Raw genomic sequence first — 16,592 nt, 5'->3', positions numbered from 1 at the left:
GCTCCAGCTCAGCCCGCCCGCTTATGCCCTGCCCACGGGGCGTGACCGAGCCGGAAGGCCCCGCCCCATACGCGCCCGCCCCGCCTCCCGAGGGGCGGAGCTTCCGGGGATACTTGGGTGTCAATGGAGTTCGCGCTCTCTGCCGTTTAATTTGGGGCTTGGGAGAGTCCTGATTACCTTTGTAGTTATTTATTGGAAGTTGGTTTGCTTGCTCTTTATTTTGTTTGCTCTGATTCATTCTACAAAGTCTTGATTCATTGAATCTTGTTCCCAGACTTGTGAAGAGCAAGTGGAAGGCAACGTTTGCCTCCTAGTCCTTGTATTTGTCTATACATGTACTGCCTGGGGAAAAACTGCACTGGGTTTTGCAGTTTGCAAGTCCAGTTGCAATCCAGAGCAGTCAACTCCTCAGGTATGTGTTATCTCCATTTTCATTTATTCGTTCAGAGTACTTACTCATACCAGTCACAGTGTTAGATCGTAGTGATCCCGGGGTAAATGAGTGAATGTGTGAATAAATGAGTTGTGAAAGAAGGGCACACTTGTGTTATTACCAAAAAAAAAAAAAAAAAAAAAAAAGCCCATAAATCAGAAGCATGAGACGTGGGGTAGTGATGTACCTATCAGTAATTATCCATTAGGTGTCAGGCTCTGGACCTGACACTGAGAATAATGCCAGGGTAGCAGGACAGACATGTTCATGGTCCTCTCACAGCTTAAAGTGAAAAAGACAGGGGAAGTAAGAAACGTAAGTTAGATCATGGAGGTCTTATATGCCCAGTTATGACGCCTAAGCCTTATCAAGCAGTAACTGGGGAACCAATGAAGAATTTTCTACAGAGGAGTGATATGTTCACGTTTGCACTTCAGAAAGATCACAAAAGCAGCAGTGGGTAAGGTAGATTTCAGCAGTGATTGTACAGGCAACAGAATAAAAAGGAGGCTATGGCAACTGATCAGGAAGAAATGATGAGGATCCAACTGTAGCAGTGAGGCTGGGAATAGGACAGAGAGGGAGAGAACCCAAGGGATATTTAGGAGTTAAAATTGACAGGACCATGTGGCTTAGATGAGTGGTGTCATTCCAGTGCTAGGATCCTCTGCAGCTGCCTCCGGGTGATCCCAGAAGTTCCAGGCAGAAGTCAGGGAGGGCTCATACCTAGGAGATCAAAAGACATTGAGTCCAAAACACTCAATTGGAACTTCAGCCACAAAACATCCCTACGGATGACTTTGACCATCTTGAAGGGCCACAGGACAGGGTTGGGAACCTGAGATCTGGCCTGTCTGTCAAGAAGCAGGTACTTCACTGCGTTATGTTTAAACAGATTAATTCAGTTCACTTCGTTCCTTTTGCAAATAAGTCTAGAGTCTGTCCTGCTTCAGAGGAAGTCATAAATTATATCCCCTCAAGTGTGTTTGCTTCTGTCAAATGAATTTGAGGAGCTGATCTTTATCAATATGTTTCTAGGTCCAGCAACTTTGTTTATATGTCTTATTCACTGACTTAGAAGATTCTACTGTAATATGATATATCATCAAATTCCTGTGCAAAATGAAGCTTGAAAGCTCTGAAATAAAAATTTTTAAATACTAGAGGGACATCATAAAGACAAGTGACTATTGAAATTAAAACTTTCATTCTCAGCTTTTTTCATTTCTTAAAATGCATACTTTTTGAGTTGGGTTATGATGGGACATTTGGGGGAGGTTAAGTTTAAAAACTCAGGAAATCAATGCAGCTTTTTAAAGTGCAGGAGGTAAATGTAAGCTTCACATTTTTGAAACACCACACAAGTCTTTGATCGATAAGTATAATTTTTAATTGGCTTCGTACAGATGGAGACTTTAGAGGTATTTATTTAGATATGCTTGTATTTTATTTATTTATTGGCTGCATCTCCCGTGGATGGCAGGATCTTAGTTCCCCGACCAGGGATTGAACCTGGGCCCCTGGCAGTGGAAGTGTGGAGTCCTAACCACTGGACTGCCAGGAAATTCCAGATATGTTTTTATTTGAATGTCAAGATTTATAGTTTTTTTTTAAACAGGAAATAGTTTGTTCTCTTAAATTTACCAGTTATTAATTAAAAATTAGTCCAATTCACTAGATATTTTAACAACAATTCATGCTCATTTTTTGTTTACTTGTGCACAGTCTCACAAAGCCTAAGTCTTGGGTGAATTCGGACAGGTAAAGTACTTTTTCCTGAGGATAAATGTAAAACCATAGCTGCAAAGACTGAGTAGCAAAGGAGAAGGAAGCTGATTCACACTCCAAACTCAGAGGAAGTTCAGCAGTTGAATGTTTTCGCGGGACCCCAGAGAGTGGCTGAGGCGGAGCTGAAGAAAAGAGGCTTGGCTGGAAGTCTGTGAAAGAGGCAGACCCCAGGTCTTATCCTCTAGCCTGTCCACAGGGGCGATGCCCCTCGCTAGCACAGCAGAAGGCTGGACGAGGCAGCTGCTGAAAATAGGCAGGTTAAGAAAGACTGCATTTTGAATGGTGAGACCCTGGACCACTTTCTCTGCTTGGCTTCCAGAAAGATGGCAACTGGCCGTAGGTCATAGATTCGAACAGTACTTTCTGGGAAGTGGATTGGAATAAGAAAAAATCCTGCAGGTACTGAGAGTTGGGTTCCCCGGATTGACAAGCCCCATCCGAATAAGGACTGTGACCACCATTTAGGGCACTGGTTCTCAAACTGGGCTGCACATTGGAATCAACTGGTAAGATTTCCAAAAAGTACTCATGGCCTGTGTCCCACTCCCAAGGTAATCTGATGGAGGTGGTCTGGGATGCAGCATGGGCTTTGGAAAGTTTTAAAAACACCCCAGGTGATTCTAACGTATGGCCAAGTTTTAGAACCATTAGTTTAGGGACGATATGAAACCTATTTTTCACCTTGCCCAAATTCTGGTTAAATTGCTTTGTATAGCCTACTGGTAAAATATGCCACAGTGTTCACGGCAGCATTATTTGCAAGAGCCAGAAGATGGAAACAACCCAATACCCACTGGTGGATGTGAATGGATAAACAAAATGTGGTCTATACATATCATACAATGGAATATTATTCAACCTTAAAAAAGAATGAAATTCTGATAGATGCTACAATATGCATGGACCCTGAAAGCATCACGCTGAGTGAAATAAGCCAGATACTTCATGATTCCACTTATATGAAATTCCTAGAATGGTCAAATTCCTAGAGATGGGAAGGGGAATAGAGCTTACCAGGACTGAGAGAAAGATGCGTGGGGAGTTGCTGTTTAATGGGTATAGTTTCAGTTTGGAGATGAAAAATTCCCAGAAATGGATCGTGGTGATGGCTGTACCACACGGTGAATGTTCTTTTTTTTTTTTTTTTTTTGCGGTATGCGGGCCTCTCACTGCTGTGGCCTCTCCCGTTGCGGAGCACAGGCTCCGGACGCGCAGGCCTAGTGGCCATGGCTCACGGGCTTAGTTGCTCCGCGGCATGTGGGATCTTCCCGGACCAGGGCACGAACCCGTGTCCCCTGCATCGGCAGGTGGACTCTCAACCACTGCGCCACCAGGGAAGCCCTGTGAATGTTCTTAATGCCACTGAATTGTACACTTATAAATGGCTAAAATGGTAAACTTTATGTTATGTATATTTTAGAACAATAAAAAATATTTAAACAAACAAACAAGGCCAAATAAGGACTGTGAGACTCTTAAGGAGATTCTGTGACTCAGAGGAAACAGGAACAATACAGGGAACATTTTCTTAAAAGGCAAAATACAAACCAAAACTATAATTCATATTCTCCAAGCCATAAAGAGAAAATACTGTATCTGTGAATGTAACAGGAAGAGGATTCTATAATAGGAATTAATATTCAGGGAATAATAAAGAGCTCTTAGAAAATAAAACTGGGGTAGCAGAAATCTAGACTAAATTAATAAAATAGTTGAAGATAAATTTAAGGAAAACTCCCAGAAATTGGGACAAAACAACATATAGTTTAAAAAAAAAAAAAAAACAAGAGAAAAGATTGGAAAATAAGAGGATCAAGTATTTGCTCTAACTAATGAATGTGCAGAAGAAAGGAAAGAGGAAGTGGGATCAAAAAACTAACACAAGGGCTTCCCTGGTGGCGCTGTGGTTGAGAGTCCGCCTGCCAATGCAGGGGACACGGGTTCGTGCCCTGATCCGGGAAGATCCCACATGCCGCGGAGCGGCTAGGCCCGTGAGCCATGGCCGCTGAGCCTGTGCGTCCCTCCGGAGCCTGTGCTCCGCAGCGGGAGAGGCCGCAACAGTGAGAGGCCCGCAAAAAGAAAAAAAAGATAAAAAAAAAAAAAAAAAAAAAAAAAAAAAAAAAAACTAACACAAGAATAGTACAGGATTGAAGGACACTTGTTTCCAGATTCAAAGAGCCCACCAGACACCCAGTAAAACAATAGCGGGAAAACCCACACAAAGACGCATCACTGTGAAATTTCAAAAAATTAGTGATAAATAGAAGATTCTAAAAGTTTCCAAAAAGAAAAAACAGGTCACACACATGTGATTAGGAATCACAGTGGTCAATGGTGCTGAAAATTGGGAAAATATCCAAGCAAACAAAAAACTCTCAGCAATGAAGAGACCATAAATTCAATAGCTGCCCATTTCCACACCTCCACAAACACACTTCCAGATTTCTAACTTTGGAGCAACCTGAATTATATTGACAGTTTCCTCAATTTTCACATTCACTTTGTACCAAGTGATATATGCTGGAGAAGGGTTATCATTGGATTTGATCAGTGGGTATCACTCTTGCTGGGTCATTTTAGGAGAAAGCTGTAACATCAAAATGTGCAGGATGGCTACGTATTTCTCTGCTCTTTGCATTACCAAGAAGGGGTGGGACATTAAGTGATCCACAATGTGTGACCTTAGTTCATACTCCTTCCATCAACCTAAAGAGGTTTTTTGGTTTTTAAGTGCCTCGACATAATCCCAAAATGGATATCCATCTTCAAGAATATAGCAGTTTCTCACCAAACGCTTTTCAGTAGGATTAAAGGATTTCTTTTTAGACTATTTACTTCTCTCCAAAGTTATTTCATTTCTAGAGAAATGTTCGTAGAGAGGCTACTGTTTTATTCTAGGAAATGCAAAGAATTTACTTTCTAAAAATTTGAGGCAAACTTTACATACGTTGAAATGCCAGACCTTAAGTGTACAATTAATCGGGTGTTTATAAATATGCACACCTGTGTTATTACCACCTGGATCAAGATACAGAACATTCCCATCATCCCAGAAAGCTCTCTTGTGTCCCTCAACAGCCAATCCCTACTCCTTTTCTCCACAAACTTCAACTGATTTCTATTATCTTGTATAAGTTTTACCTGTTCTTGAACTTCATGTAATTGGAATCATAGAGGATTTAGTCTTTTGTGCCCTGATGCTTTTGCTCAGCCTAGTGTTTTGAAACTCATCTGTGTTGTTGTGTTTATCTGTAGTTCATTTTTGAAATTACGGAATAGGAGTCCATCATATGAATTTACCATCATTTATTTGTTCATCTTCCTGTCAATTGACATTCATTAATATAAATAAAGCCGCTATGATAATTCCTGTTCAAATCTTTTAAATGAAAATATGTTGTCATTTCTTTTGAGTAAATATGCAGGAGTGAAATGGCTGGATCATAAAGGAGGTGTATGTTAAACATTAAACGAACTACCAAATGATTTTCCAAAGTAATTGTACCATTTAACAATTCTACCAGCAATGTATGAGAATTCAACTTCGCTCGACATCCTTGCTAACATTTGGCACTGTACATTAAAAAAAATTAGCCATTCCACTGATTGCAAAATTTCTCATTTAGTTTTAATTTACATTTCCCTGATGACTAATAATTTTGAGCCTCTTTTCATGTATATATTAACCATTCATACATTTTCTTTTGTAAAGTGACTATTCAAGAGTTTTGGCAATTTTTTATTGGGTTCTTTGTCTTCTTCTTACTGATTAGCTTGAGTTCTTTATATATTCTGCATACAAGTTCTTTGTCAGATACGTGTTTTGCAAATATTTTCTCTTTGTGGCTTGCCTTCTCATATTCTTAATGATGTCATTTGATGAGCAGAGGTTTTAGATTCTGATTATGTCCTATTTATAAGTTTTTTCTTTAACAGCTAGTGCTTTTCATATTCTAAGAAATCTTTGCCTACCACAAGGTCACAAAGATATTCTCCTATGTTTTCTTCTTGAAGCTTATTTATACTCTTAGCTTTTACATGTAGGTCTATTATCCAACACAAATTAATTTTTTTCTGTATATGTGGGAGTTGCAGTTTATTTCCCCCCCCAGGTGGATATGTAATGAATTACATTAATTTTAAAAATATGTGAATATTAATATTTATTAGCACAATTATGATCAGTATTAATATTTAATGTTCATTATTAACATATGCTAATATGTTAATGTAACAGATTATATACAACAAATATTTAACGTATTACATTCTAGTCACTCATCTAGGTAAGTGGATCATTTTTTTATGAGTTTGAAAGGTTATTTTATTTTTTTTAATTATTTTTTTAATTGAAGTATAATTGATTTACAAAGTTCTGTTACTTTTAGGTGTACAGCAAAGTGATTCAGTTATATATATATATATATATCTGTTCTTTTTCAGATTGTTTTCCACTATAGGTTATTACAAGATATTGAATATAGTTCCCTGTGCTGTACAGTAGGTCCTTGTTGTTTATCTATTTTATATATGTGTGTATCTGTTAATCCCAAACTCCTAATTTTTTTCTTCCTCGCCTTTCCGCTTTGGTAACCATAAGTTTGTTTTCTATGTCTGTGGGTCTATTTCCATTTTGTAAATAAGTTAATTTGTATCATTTTTCTTAGATTCCACATATAAATGATATCATATGATATTTGTCTTTCTCTGTCTTATTTCACTTAGCATGATAATCTCTAGGTCCATCCAGGATTACATTAATTTTTAAAATGTTAAGTCAAAGTTATAAACCCCACCTGAAGATGATGTATTATCCTTTTTATACGTTGCTGGATTCAGTTTAATGATATTTCCATAAGAATTTTTCAATTATGTTCATGAGGGATATTGATCTGAATTTTTTTTTCTTGTAGTGTTTTGTCAAATTTTCATATTACAGCTGTGCTAAACTTGGGGAAACAGTTAGGAAATGTTCCTTCCTCTTATTTGCTGAGATAATTTGGGTAGACTGATACTATTTTTTCTTTAAATGTTTGATAGTCTGCAACGGTTTAATTATCTAGGCCTAGAGTTTTCTTTGTAGGAAGGTTTTTAATTACAAATTCATCTTCTAAAATAATTATAGGGTTATTCATAATTTTTATTTCATTTTGCATCAGTTTTGTTAAGTTTCTTTCAAGGAATTTTCCTCATTTCATCGCACTTGTCTAATGTTTTGCCTTCCAATTGTCATAATCTTTCCTTTTATCCTTTGGATGCCTATAGGATGTGTCTTTATTCTGCCTTCATTTTTGAAACACATTTCTGCTGGATATAGAATTCTGGGCTGATGTGTTTTGTTTTGTTTTTCTTTTGGATATTTGAAGATGTGATTCTGTCCTCCATTATTTCTGATAAGTCAGAAGTTATGCTTATTATTTTTCCCTCATTTTGTCTGAAGATTTTCTCTTTATTTTTGATCTATCAACTGTTTGACCATGAGCCCAGGTGTGATTTTCTTTGTGTTTATCATTTTTGAGATGCACTGATCTTTTCGAATCTATCTGTTGATGTTTTTCCACCAGTTTTGGGACATTTAATAGAGTGATGATTTTTGTTTTAAGTAGTCAATTATGTTACTGACTCATTTGTGGATATTTGGTATTGCACTTTTTTTTTTTTTTTTTTTGGCTGTTCGGCTTGTGGGATCTTAGTTCCCCGACCAGGATTGAACCCAGGCCCCTTCAGTAAAAGTGCCGAGTCCTAACCACTGGACCACCAGGGAATTCCCTGGAATTGCACTTTTGAAGATGGATTTGTTTTAGTTTTGCCATTAGTTTTAGGGTACATTCTTTGGACCTAGGATATAAACTTTACTCCCTACAGACCTTCTAGGGTTTCAATGGAAAGCCCATGGTGTTTGCCAGGCCCAGCTTGGAGAGATTTAACTCCTCATACTGTCTCCCTTGCAGCTGGCAGATGAGATGGTTTCTGTGTTTCTGCAGCTTTTTCAGCTGTTGCTTTAACAGTCTCCTTGGAGTCTTGTCTACGCAAGCACAGGTCAGGGGTCAATTTAAAGTGAGTTTGTACCTAGATTTAGGGGGCTTCCTCTCTGTGGCTCCTCTTTTCCAAGGTTCCTCCCTCAATTTCCAGCAGCTCTGGCAACCCCAGTTCCCTTCCCTCCAAATTCCCTCCCATTTCTATTTGACTTTGGTGATTTTTCTAGGGCCTTCAAATAGTTATGCTTTATATTTGTCCAGAGTTTATAACTGTTACCTGAAGGAGAGTTAGTTCAATACAAGCCACTCCACCATTTCCAGAACTAGAAATTCAACAATTTACTTTTGAGCGTTGATACTTCAAATATTCCAGAGCAATATTGTATTCTATGACCTTAATATTCCTATTTGTATTTTAAAGGACTGATGTGTAGATGTGTAACACCAAAATGGCAAAATATGTATTCTGAGTCTCAACATAACATCAGGATTGTCAGTGGCTTAATGTAATCATTATTTGGGGGAGTCCATCCTATACATCCTCATCCTTGTGCTTTCCATAGATTGTTTCATCCTCAAATAATAAATTTTTCACTGGTTAAACATTAACTGAGGACTTCCCTGGTGGCGCAGTGGTTAAGAATCCACCTGCCAATGCAGGGCACACAGGTTCGAGCCCTGGTCCGGGAAGATCCCACATGCCGCGGAGCAACTAAGTCCGTGCGCCACAACTACTGAGCCTGCGCTCTAGAGCCCGTGAGCCACAACTACGAGCCCACGTGCCACAACTACTGAAGCCTGTGCGCCTAGAGCCCGTGCTCCGTAACAAGAGAAGCCACTGCAATGAGAAGGCCTGTCACCGCAACGAAAGAGTAGCCCCCGCCCGCCGCAACTAGAGAAAGCCCGCACGCAGCAATGAAGACCCAATGCAGCCAAAAAAGAAATAAAATCTTTTAAAAAAATAACCTTAATTGATGTTTCTTCCAATTCTCCTTACAGGATGGAGTGTTGAAAAGAAGTGTGTATATTTTTAAACTACCAGCATATTCCTTATCAAAGATTGGCAGCATATCCTTCAGTACTTGATTCCTATCAAGACAAGGGCTGACCTAGCAGCTTCACGGTTCTTTAAGACTGCATTTCACATTTGAGCTTTTCCTTTCCTAGGAAGATAAGCGTTCTTGAAGATGTCATTACATAGCCTTCTCAGAACTTCCAATTGATAATATTTTGTAAGCCTAAGATCAATAGAGAATCTCTGAACTTCTTAGTACTTAAGATCAGCAATAAAATACTTGAAAGACAGAACAAGAAGAACTTAACACTTGTATATATCCTATTTTCCAAAAAAAAAAGTTCTATTAAAAATATCTTTCAAAAAGTAACTTTAAAAAAAATTAAAGTATAGTTGATTTACAATGTTCTGTTAGTTTCTGGTATACAGCGAAGTGATTCAGATATATATATTCTTTTTCAGATTCTTTTCCATTATAATTATAAGATATCGAATACAGTTCCCTGTGCTATACAGTAAGACCTTGTTGCTTATCTATTTTATATATAGTAGTGTGTGTCTGCTAATCCCAAACTCCTAATTTATCCCTTCCCCCCTTTCCCCTTTGGTAACCTTAAGTTTGTTTTCTATGTCTGTGAGTCTGTTTCTGTTTTGTAAATAAGTCCATTTTTATCATTTCTTTTTTCGATTCCGCCTATAAGTGATATCATACGGTATTTGTCTTTCTCTGTTGGGCTTACTTCTCTAGGTCCATCCATGTTGCCGCAAATGGCATGATTTCATTCTTCAGAAAGTATCTTTGATGTTCCAAACAGAAGGGTTAGTGGGTCAATGATTGCTGCTGTGTTATATTCATGAGTAATTACTAGGTAATGATGCTTTGTATTCGAATAGCGTTTTACAAGCTACCAATTACAAGTTTGATTGTATGCTGACAATTCCAAAACTTGTATCTCCAGATCGGTGCCTCCGCCCCGTTCTCTAGACCCAGGGGCCAGCAGCCTACTCAACACTTCACTTAGAAGTCTAAGAGTTTGAACTTAACCTGTTCAAACTCAGCTCCTAATTCTCTCTCTCCCTGCCTCACTTCCCCAAAAGGCTCCCCCTTTAGCTGTCCCCGACTCAGTTGATATAGATATATCACCACTGCAAATGTCCAATTAAAAAAAGAAGAATTCATCCCTTACTCCATTTCTACTTTGTCTAGTGGGGGGGTGTGTGTGTGCCACGTGGCTTGCGGGATCTTAGTTCCCCGACCAGAGATCAAACCCGTGCTCCCTGCGGTGGAAGCATGGAGTCCTAACCACCAGACCGCCAGGGAATTCCCTATTTCTACGTTTTAGAATTGATTTCTTACTTAGTTTAGAATTTCCCTTGGAGAACACTTGAAGAGTGAGAGGTAATTGTGGGAGTTCAAATTATATTTATCCATTCTTTGCTGGTTTATTTAAAGTAGGCATATTTATATTGTTGAGAACAACTTTTACATTTACAGTCCAAGGAATACTCTAGAAACTCAAGGTTTTGGAATGCCTGATGTTACTAGCGAGCAGCCATTTTTGATTTACAATCTATTACAAATACCTGAGAAATCACCTTGAAATTATTTTCCTGGCATTCGCACAACTGACACAGGTCGCTGATAACATGTGTTATTCTGTCACCACTTGCTCCACCCTTCAAGTTCAGCAAATGCTTGCTATAACATTTCCCAGACTCAAGGCAACTTGTCCTCATTAAAGAAATGAATCTCCAGGGTCTCATGACAAGCATGCGTATCTCTTCAATATTTTCCACCGGCAGTGCAGAGTGTAGAAGAATATCGTTTGTTACCAAATGGTAGCAAAGTAAGAGTTACAGATTACTATGGTGAGGTTACCATGCTAATGAGTAGACAAAGTCTTACATATATTAACTTTGCATATTATTCGTTCTCTTTTCTTCTCCACATAAAATATATTTTAGTTCTTTAATGCATAATCTGGTCTAATCTTAAATTATGCTAATTAAATTTGGTCAAAACAAACCAAGCTTTTAAAGTCTAAGTATTCTAAGCTGTGTTTTATGTTTAGGCAGTTTGTAAGTCTGGCCTGAACTTTTGTCCAGAGGGAATCCTGGAAGAATACAAAACAGGAGATGTGTGATGGAATCGATATTTGAAATGTTGGAGTCTTACCATATATCTTCCTTCTAAGGATGTCCTGAGTCCCATTCTCAGGAATTCATGGATTCCAAGATCCATGGAAAAGATTCTATGATAACAAACTGCTTTTGCTTAATCTGATGCGTTTTTCTCCAGTCTTTTCCTGCGTGTCTTAGGTGGGTTGCTTCTAAGCAAACTTCTAGACCACATCCTTTTTTCTGGCTCACATTCACTCTTAATTATTTTAGATTGTAAAGCACGTTTCCCATATTTCTGTACAAATCCTCCACATAATTTAGAACCTCTGCCCCCGAATAAGAAGGAGCGATTTCAGTTCCCCTGAGGGGATGGAACTACAGCCCTCAATTCTTCCCAAAAAGGAACTGCCTTGCCCATGTTCACGGTGCATGGAAGGACTGGGCCCAAATCCCAGCTCCCTCTAAACAGCTGTGGGAGCCCTGGCAGAATCCCTTCTCGGCTCACTATTTTCAGTTATATCTGAAGCCCATGATCCTAAATGCCACACTATACTACAATCCCATCTGTGCTGGAGGTGACTACAAATATTTCTAGATTTTATCATGTCCCATCTGAGTCTTTTCTTCTAAGCTAAATATCCCTGGTCCCTTTAATCCACCTTTATCAAGTGGGATGGTTAATTTTATGAGGTTACTGGCTAGGCTAAGCTCTTTGGTCAAACATTTTTCTAGATGTTTCTGTGAAGGTGTTCACAGATGTGATTCACATTTTAATTGGTCGCCTTCGAATAAAAGCAGATTGCCCTCCATCATGTGCCTGGACCTCATCCAGTCTGTTGAAGGTCTTAAGAGGAGGTTGCCTGAAGAAGAAGCAATTTTGCCTCAAGACTGGAACTAGAAACCCTGCCTCAGTTTCCAGCCTGCTGCCCTGCAGAATTTGGACTCAAGACTGTAACATCACCTCTTGCCGGAATTTCCAGCCTGTGGGCCTGCCTTACAGATCTCTGACTGGTCAGACCCCACAATTGTGAGCCAATTTCTTCTTTTCCTTTTTTTCTTTTTTTTTGCGGTACACGGGCCTCTCAACTGCTGTGGCCTCTCCCGTTGCGGAGCACAGGCTCCGGACGCCCAGGCTCAGTGGCCATGGCTCACGGGCCCAGCCGCTCCGCGGCATGTGGGATCCTCCCGGACCGGGGCACGAACCCGCGTCCCCTGCATCGGCAGACGGACTCTCAACCACTGTGCCACCAGGGAAGCCCTGAGCCAATTTCTTAAAATCAATGTCCCTCTCTCTCCCTCTCTCTCTCTCTCTCCCTCCCTCCCTCTCTCTCTCTCTCTCTCTCTCTCTCTGTGTGTGTGTGTGTGTGTGTGTGTGTATATATATATATATATATATACACTCATCTAGAGATATATCCTATTGGTTCTTGCTAAATTTGGTCCAAGCACCACCAGTCTGATCAAAATCCTTTACAAGAAAAAAATGCCTTTAAATAGGACATAAGCGGGACGTAAGGTTTTTGATACATAGATAAGGACATTTTTGTCCTAGTGAAAGGCTCTGTCTGCACTGTCATTCCTTTGTGCCTGGGATTTTGCTGTCAAAGGTGGGACCCAGGAGGAGGAATATTTACTTTTTACTTTTTTCTTTTTAATTTATTTTTTGGGTGCATCAGGTCTTAGTTGCTGCACACGAGATCTTTGTTGCGGCACGTGGGCTTCTCTCCAGTTGTGGCGCGGGTTCCGGGGCACGTGGGCTCTGTAGTTTGCGGCTCGGGGATCTCTAGTTGAGGCGCACAAGCTCAGTAGTTGTTGTGTGTGGGCTTGATTGCCCCGCGGTATGCGGGATCTTAGTTCCCCTATCAGGAATCAAACCCACGTCCTCTGCATTGGAAGGTGGATTCTTTTTTTTTTTTTTTTCTTTTAAGGAGCTTTATTAGTATGTTTCTAACTCTCCAGTATACTATTTTTTTTCTTTTTTTAACATCTTTATTTGAGTATAACTATTTCACAATAGTGTGTTAGTTTCTCCTTTACAACAAAGTGAATCAGTTATACATATACATATTGGAAGGTGGATTCTTAACCACTGCGCCACCATGGAAGTCCCTGAGGTGCATCCTTGATACTAGGATTGTTAAGGCTCCCCAGGTGATTCTAATGTGTAGAGGGATGTTGTGAAACATAGAAAGAGGCAGTGAGAGACCATTTATCACTTTCTTGTGTTGTTTGTAAATTCTATTTCCAGTGGTTTTCTTAGCACAACGTCTCACAGAATATTAGTTAAAATCATTCCATAAGATCCTAAAATTTGAAAAGAATTCTGTTAGCTTCTCCCACAGATGCTCCATAGAAACAATTTGGCAGAGGGTTACGTTCAATACTTTGAAGTTCTTCCAGGTAAGTATATCAAGTCTCCTCCAAGACTGTGCACTGTTCACGGAGAGGAAAGAATGGTTAGCAAGTGAATAAATAACTTGTGTTTCTGTTCAGTGTCCCGTGGCACTAGTTAAGTCTAACTGGGGACAGTTGATCACAGGGGTCACCTCTCAGCCTGGCCTCACCTCCTTTGCATTAGCTTCCTCTGCTCTCAATAGCTGATATAGTCAGGTGTCTGATGGAAGGCTTAGGCTCAACCCAATCATGAGCTGAAAGTATGTCAGAAGTTTGGGCTGCTCTAATTTACACCGACCACATTTGAAGGCTTTAAATTAGGAATCAAATAGTTATTAGTCATCACTCATAGTCATAATTAATATTTCGTATTAGTAATATAACATTTAGGCCCTTGTAAGTTTCCTACTTCCTTTCATTTTCCACAAAACTCTTTTGCTCCCTAATAAGATCAGTTTTTTAGAGCAATAGATATGACCCAGGTGGGGTCATATCTTCCTGCGCCTTCTTCAGGTGGCTCAGTTTGCAAGAACTCATCTGTACTACACAGACACTCTGCCCTGGAACCTGGCTCCTTGGAGGAGGGCGTAGCTGGGGCCCCCAGCCAACACTTGAGGTGTGTTCTGTCTTCACCCCCTTCCCTGGGATCAAGTCCCACAGCCTGGCTCCTGAGTGTTGCCCACTGTCTGGACTCCTCAATACTGGGGTTAAACTTGCAGATGTCCGACGTCACACCTGGGCTCGTTTGCCCCATAGGCTCCAGCTTTATACAGTCTTGATGTCATTGCCATTTCACATTTTCAGCTGAGTCAGTTATTTTCGGCCCCCTGACCCCTTGCTCTAGGAAACTATTGTTGCTGAGTCCAAGCTCATACCGCTCGCTGAGTGACAGGCCAGTAGATCAAGGTGTTGGGGCGAGGAATAGCGACTTTATTCGGAAAGCCAGCAGACAGAGAAGATGGCAGGCTAGCGTCCTAAAGAATCGTACCCAAGTTAGAATTCAGGCTTCTTTTAGACTAAAAGGGGAGGGGGTATAGCTGACAGCTGCAAACTTCTTGGGGTCGGCCAGACCCCAGAGGGGATGGGATAGTCCTTTGTTCTAGCAATTGTCCAGGTAGGCCCAACAATAAACCTCCAACAAGACAAATGTTATTCTCTGTTCTGCAACTTTTTATCTTTGTGTGAATGAAAAATGTCATACCTTTAAAGGTCAAGCCTGGGAGACAGAGCCTTGAGAATGGGCTGTCACATATATTTCAGGCTCTAGGCAACCTTCTTTTACAAAGATGCAGAGCCCGCATGACTAGGCACAGGCAGCAGAGCACAAGCTCTCAACCATTTTGATGATTTACTTTTTGCATTTTCTTGTAACATCTGTGCTATTATTTGCGTAATATTTGTCCTGACATTACCTTGCCTTAAAACAAAAATAAACATTGTTTGGCTTTGTCTAGGCAAAAATATCCTGAGATCATAGGTTTGATGTGTTTATATCTTTCCCTATTACACATTAAAATAAATCCATAACTATTAACATAAAATATTTGTGGACCATCTGGAATCACCCTGTAACCCAGAGCACCCGTGTACCACACTTTGGGAAATGCTTACCTCAGGGCTTTCCCTAGAGTCCGTTCACTTCCATCCCTGCCCTTTCTACCCACGCTGCATGGCTCCTTTGCATCCAGTGTTAGGACATAAATACTTAGAAGTAATAAAACTCTCTACTTCATGCCAAGTACAATACTTGCTAAGTGCAAATGGGATTTCATTGATAACTAATCAAAGCTATTATAATGTGGTGCTTAAAAGCAGGGTCTCTGGAGATGAATTCAAATTCCAGCTCTGCCACTTACTGTGAAAATCATCTGGCCTCTCTCAAGTAGCTCAGAGGACTGTTCTGAAGATTAAATAAATTAATACATGTTCAGGGCTTAGTACAGTGTCTGGCCCACATAAGTGCTATATAATTGTTAGGTATGATTACAAGCTGTGAGTTTTGGCAATGGAAGTCTAAAGAAAAAAGTAGTCCATGAATGTACTAGGCGTCCTTTCCTTTGAGAAAAAGTTGGCGAGGGAATAGGCGTGTGCTGATTTTTATTTAACCTTGTGGCCAGTACTGCACGTATTTATTACATCAGTGTATGAGGGCTTTCTGAATCAGCTGAGCAGTATGTAAGGCTCAAAGATTTAAAACGGCATCTGATTTACTCCAATTTAGTTGTGCAAATTGGGTATTCTATGCAAATTTGAGGATAATCCTTCCCCCGCTCCATTCTCAAAAATTTATTTACGTAGTTTGTTTTTATTTGAAAACTGAATATTTTCACTAAGCGCTGGGAGCTGTGCAGAAGTGTGTGTGTGTGTGTGTGTGTGTGTGTGTGTGCACGTATGCGCACTGTTTTGAAGAGGATTTCCGTTATCAGCACAGCAAATAGATTTTTCTAAAATAAAGTACAAAACTTAAATAAACTAATATGTTTAATCCATTATAACAACTGTTTCCCAGGTTATAATATGAACATTTTTTCCCTATTTTTGTTTTGAAATAAGTCAAGCATCAGCTACATTATTTTTGAATGTCTTCATTATGTTTAATTGAATAACATTATCAATTACATTTATGAGAAGTAACAAAGGAACAGTAAAGCTAAATTTGAATAAAACGTCTCTATTCTAATTTTGGAACCTAACTGGAAAAAATGCATATTTTATTTATCTATTTATTTATTTATTTTTTATTTTTTTAACATCTTTATTGGAGTATAATTGTTTTACAATAGTGTGTTAGTTTTTCCTTTACAACAAACTGGATCAGTTATACATATACATATGTTCCCATATCTCTTCCCTCTTGCATAAA

The sequence above is a fragment of the Kogia breviceps genome, chromosome 10 (assembly GCF_026419965.1).
Source record: "Kogia breviceps isolate mKogBre1 chromosome 10, mKogBre1 haplotype 1, whole genome shotgun sequence".
Classification (NCBI taxonomy): Eukaryota; Metazoa; Chordata; class Mammalia; order Artiodactyla; family Physeteridae; genus Kogia; species Kogia breviceps.
The sequence above is the reverse complement of the archived record's forward strand: the minus strand, read 5'-3'. Positions refer to the sequence as shown.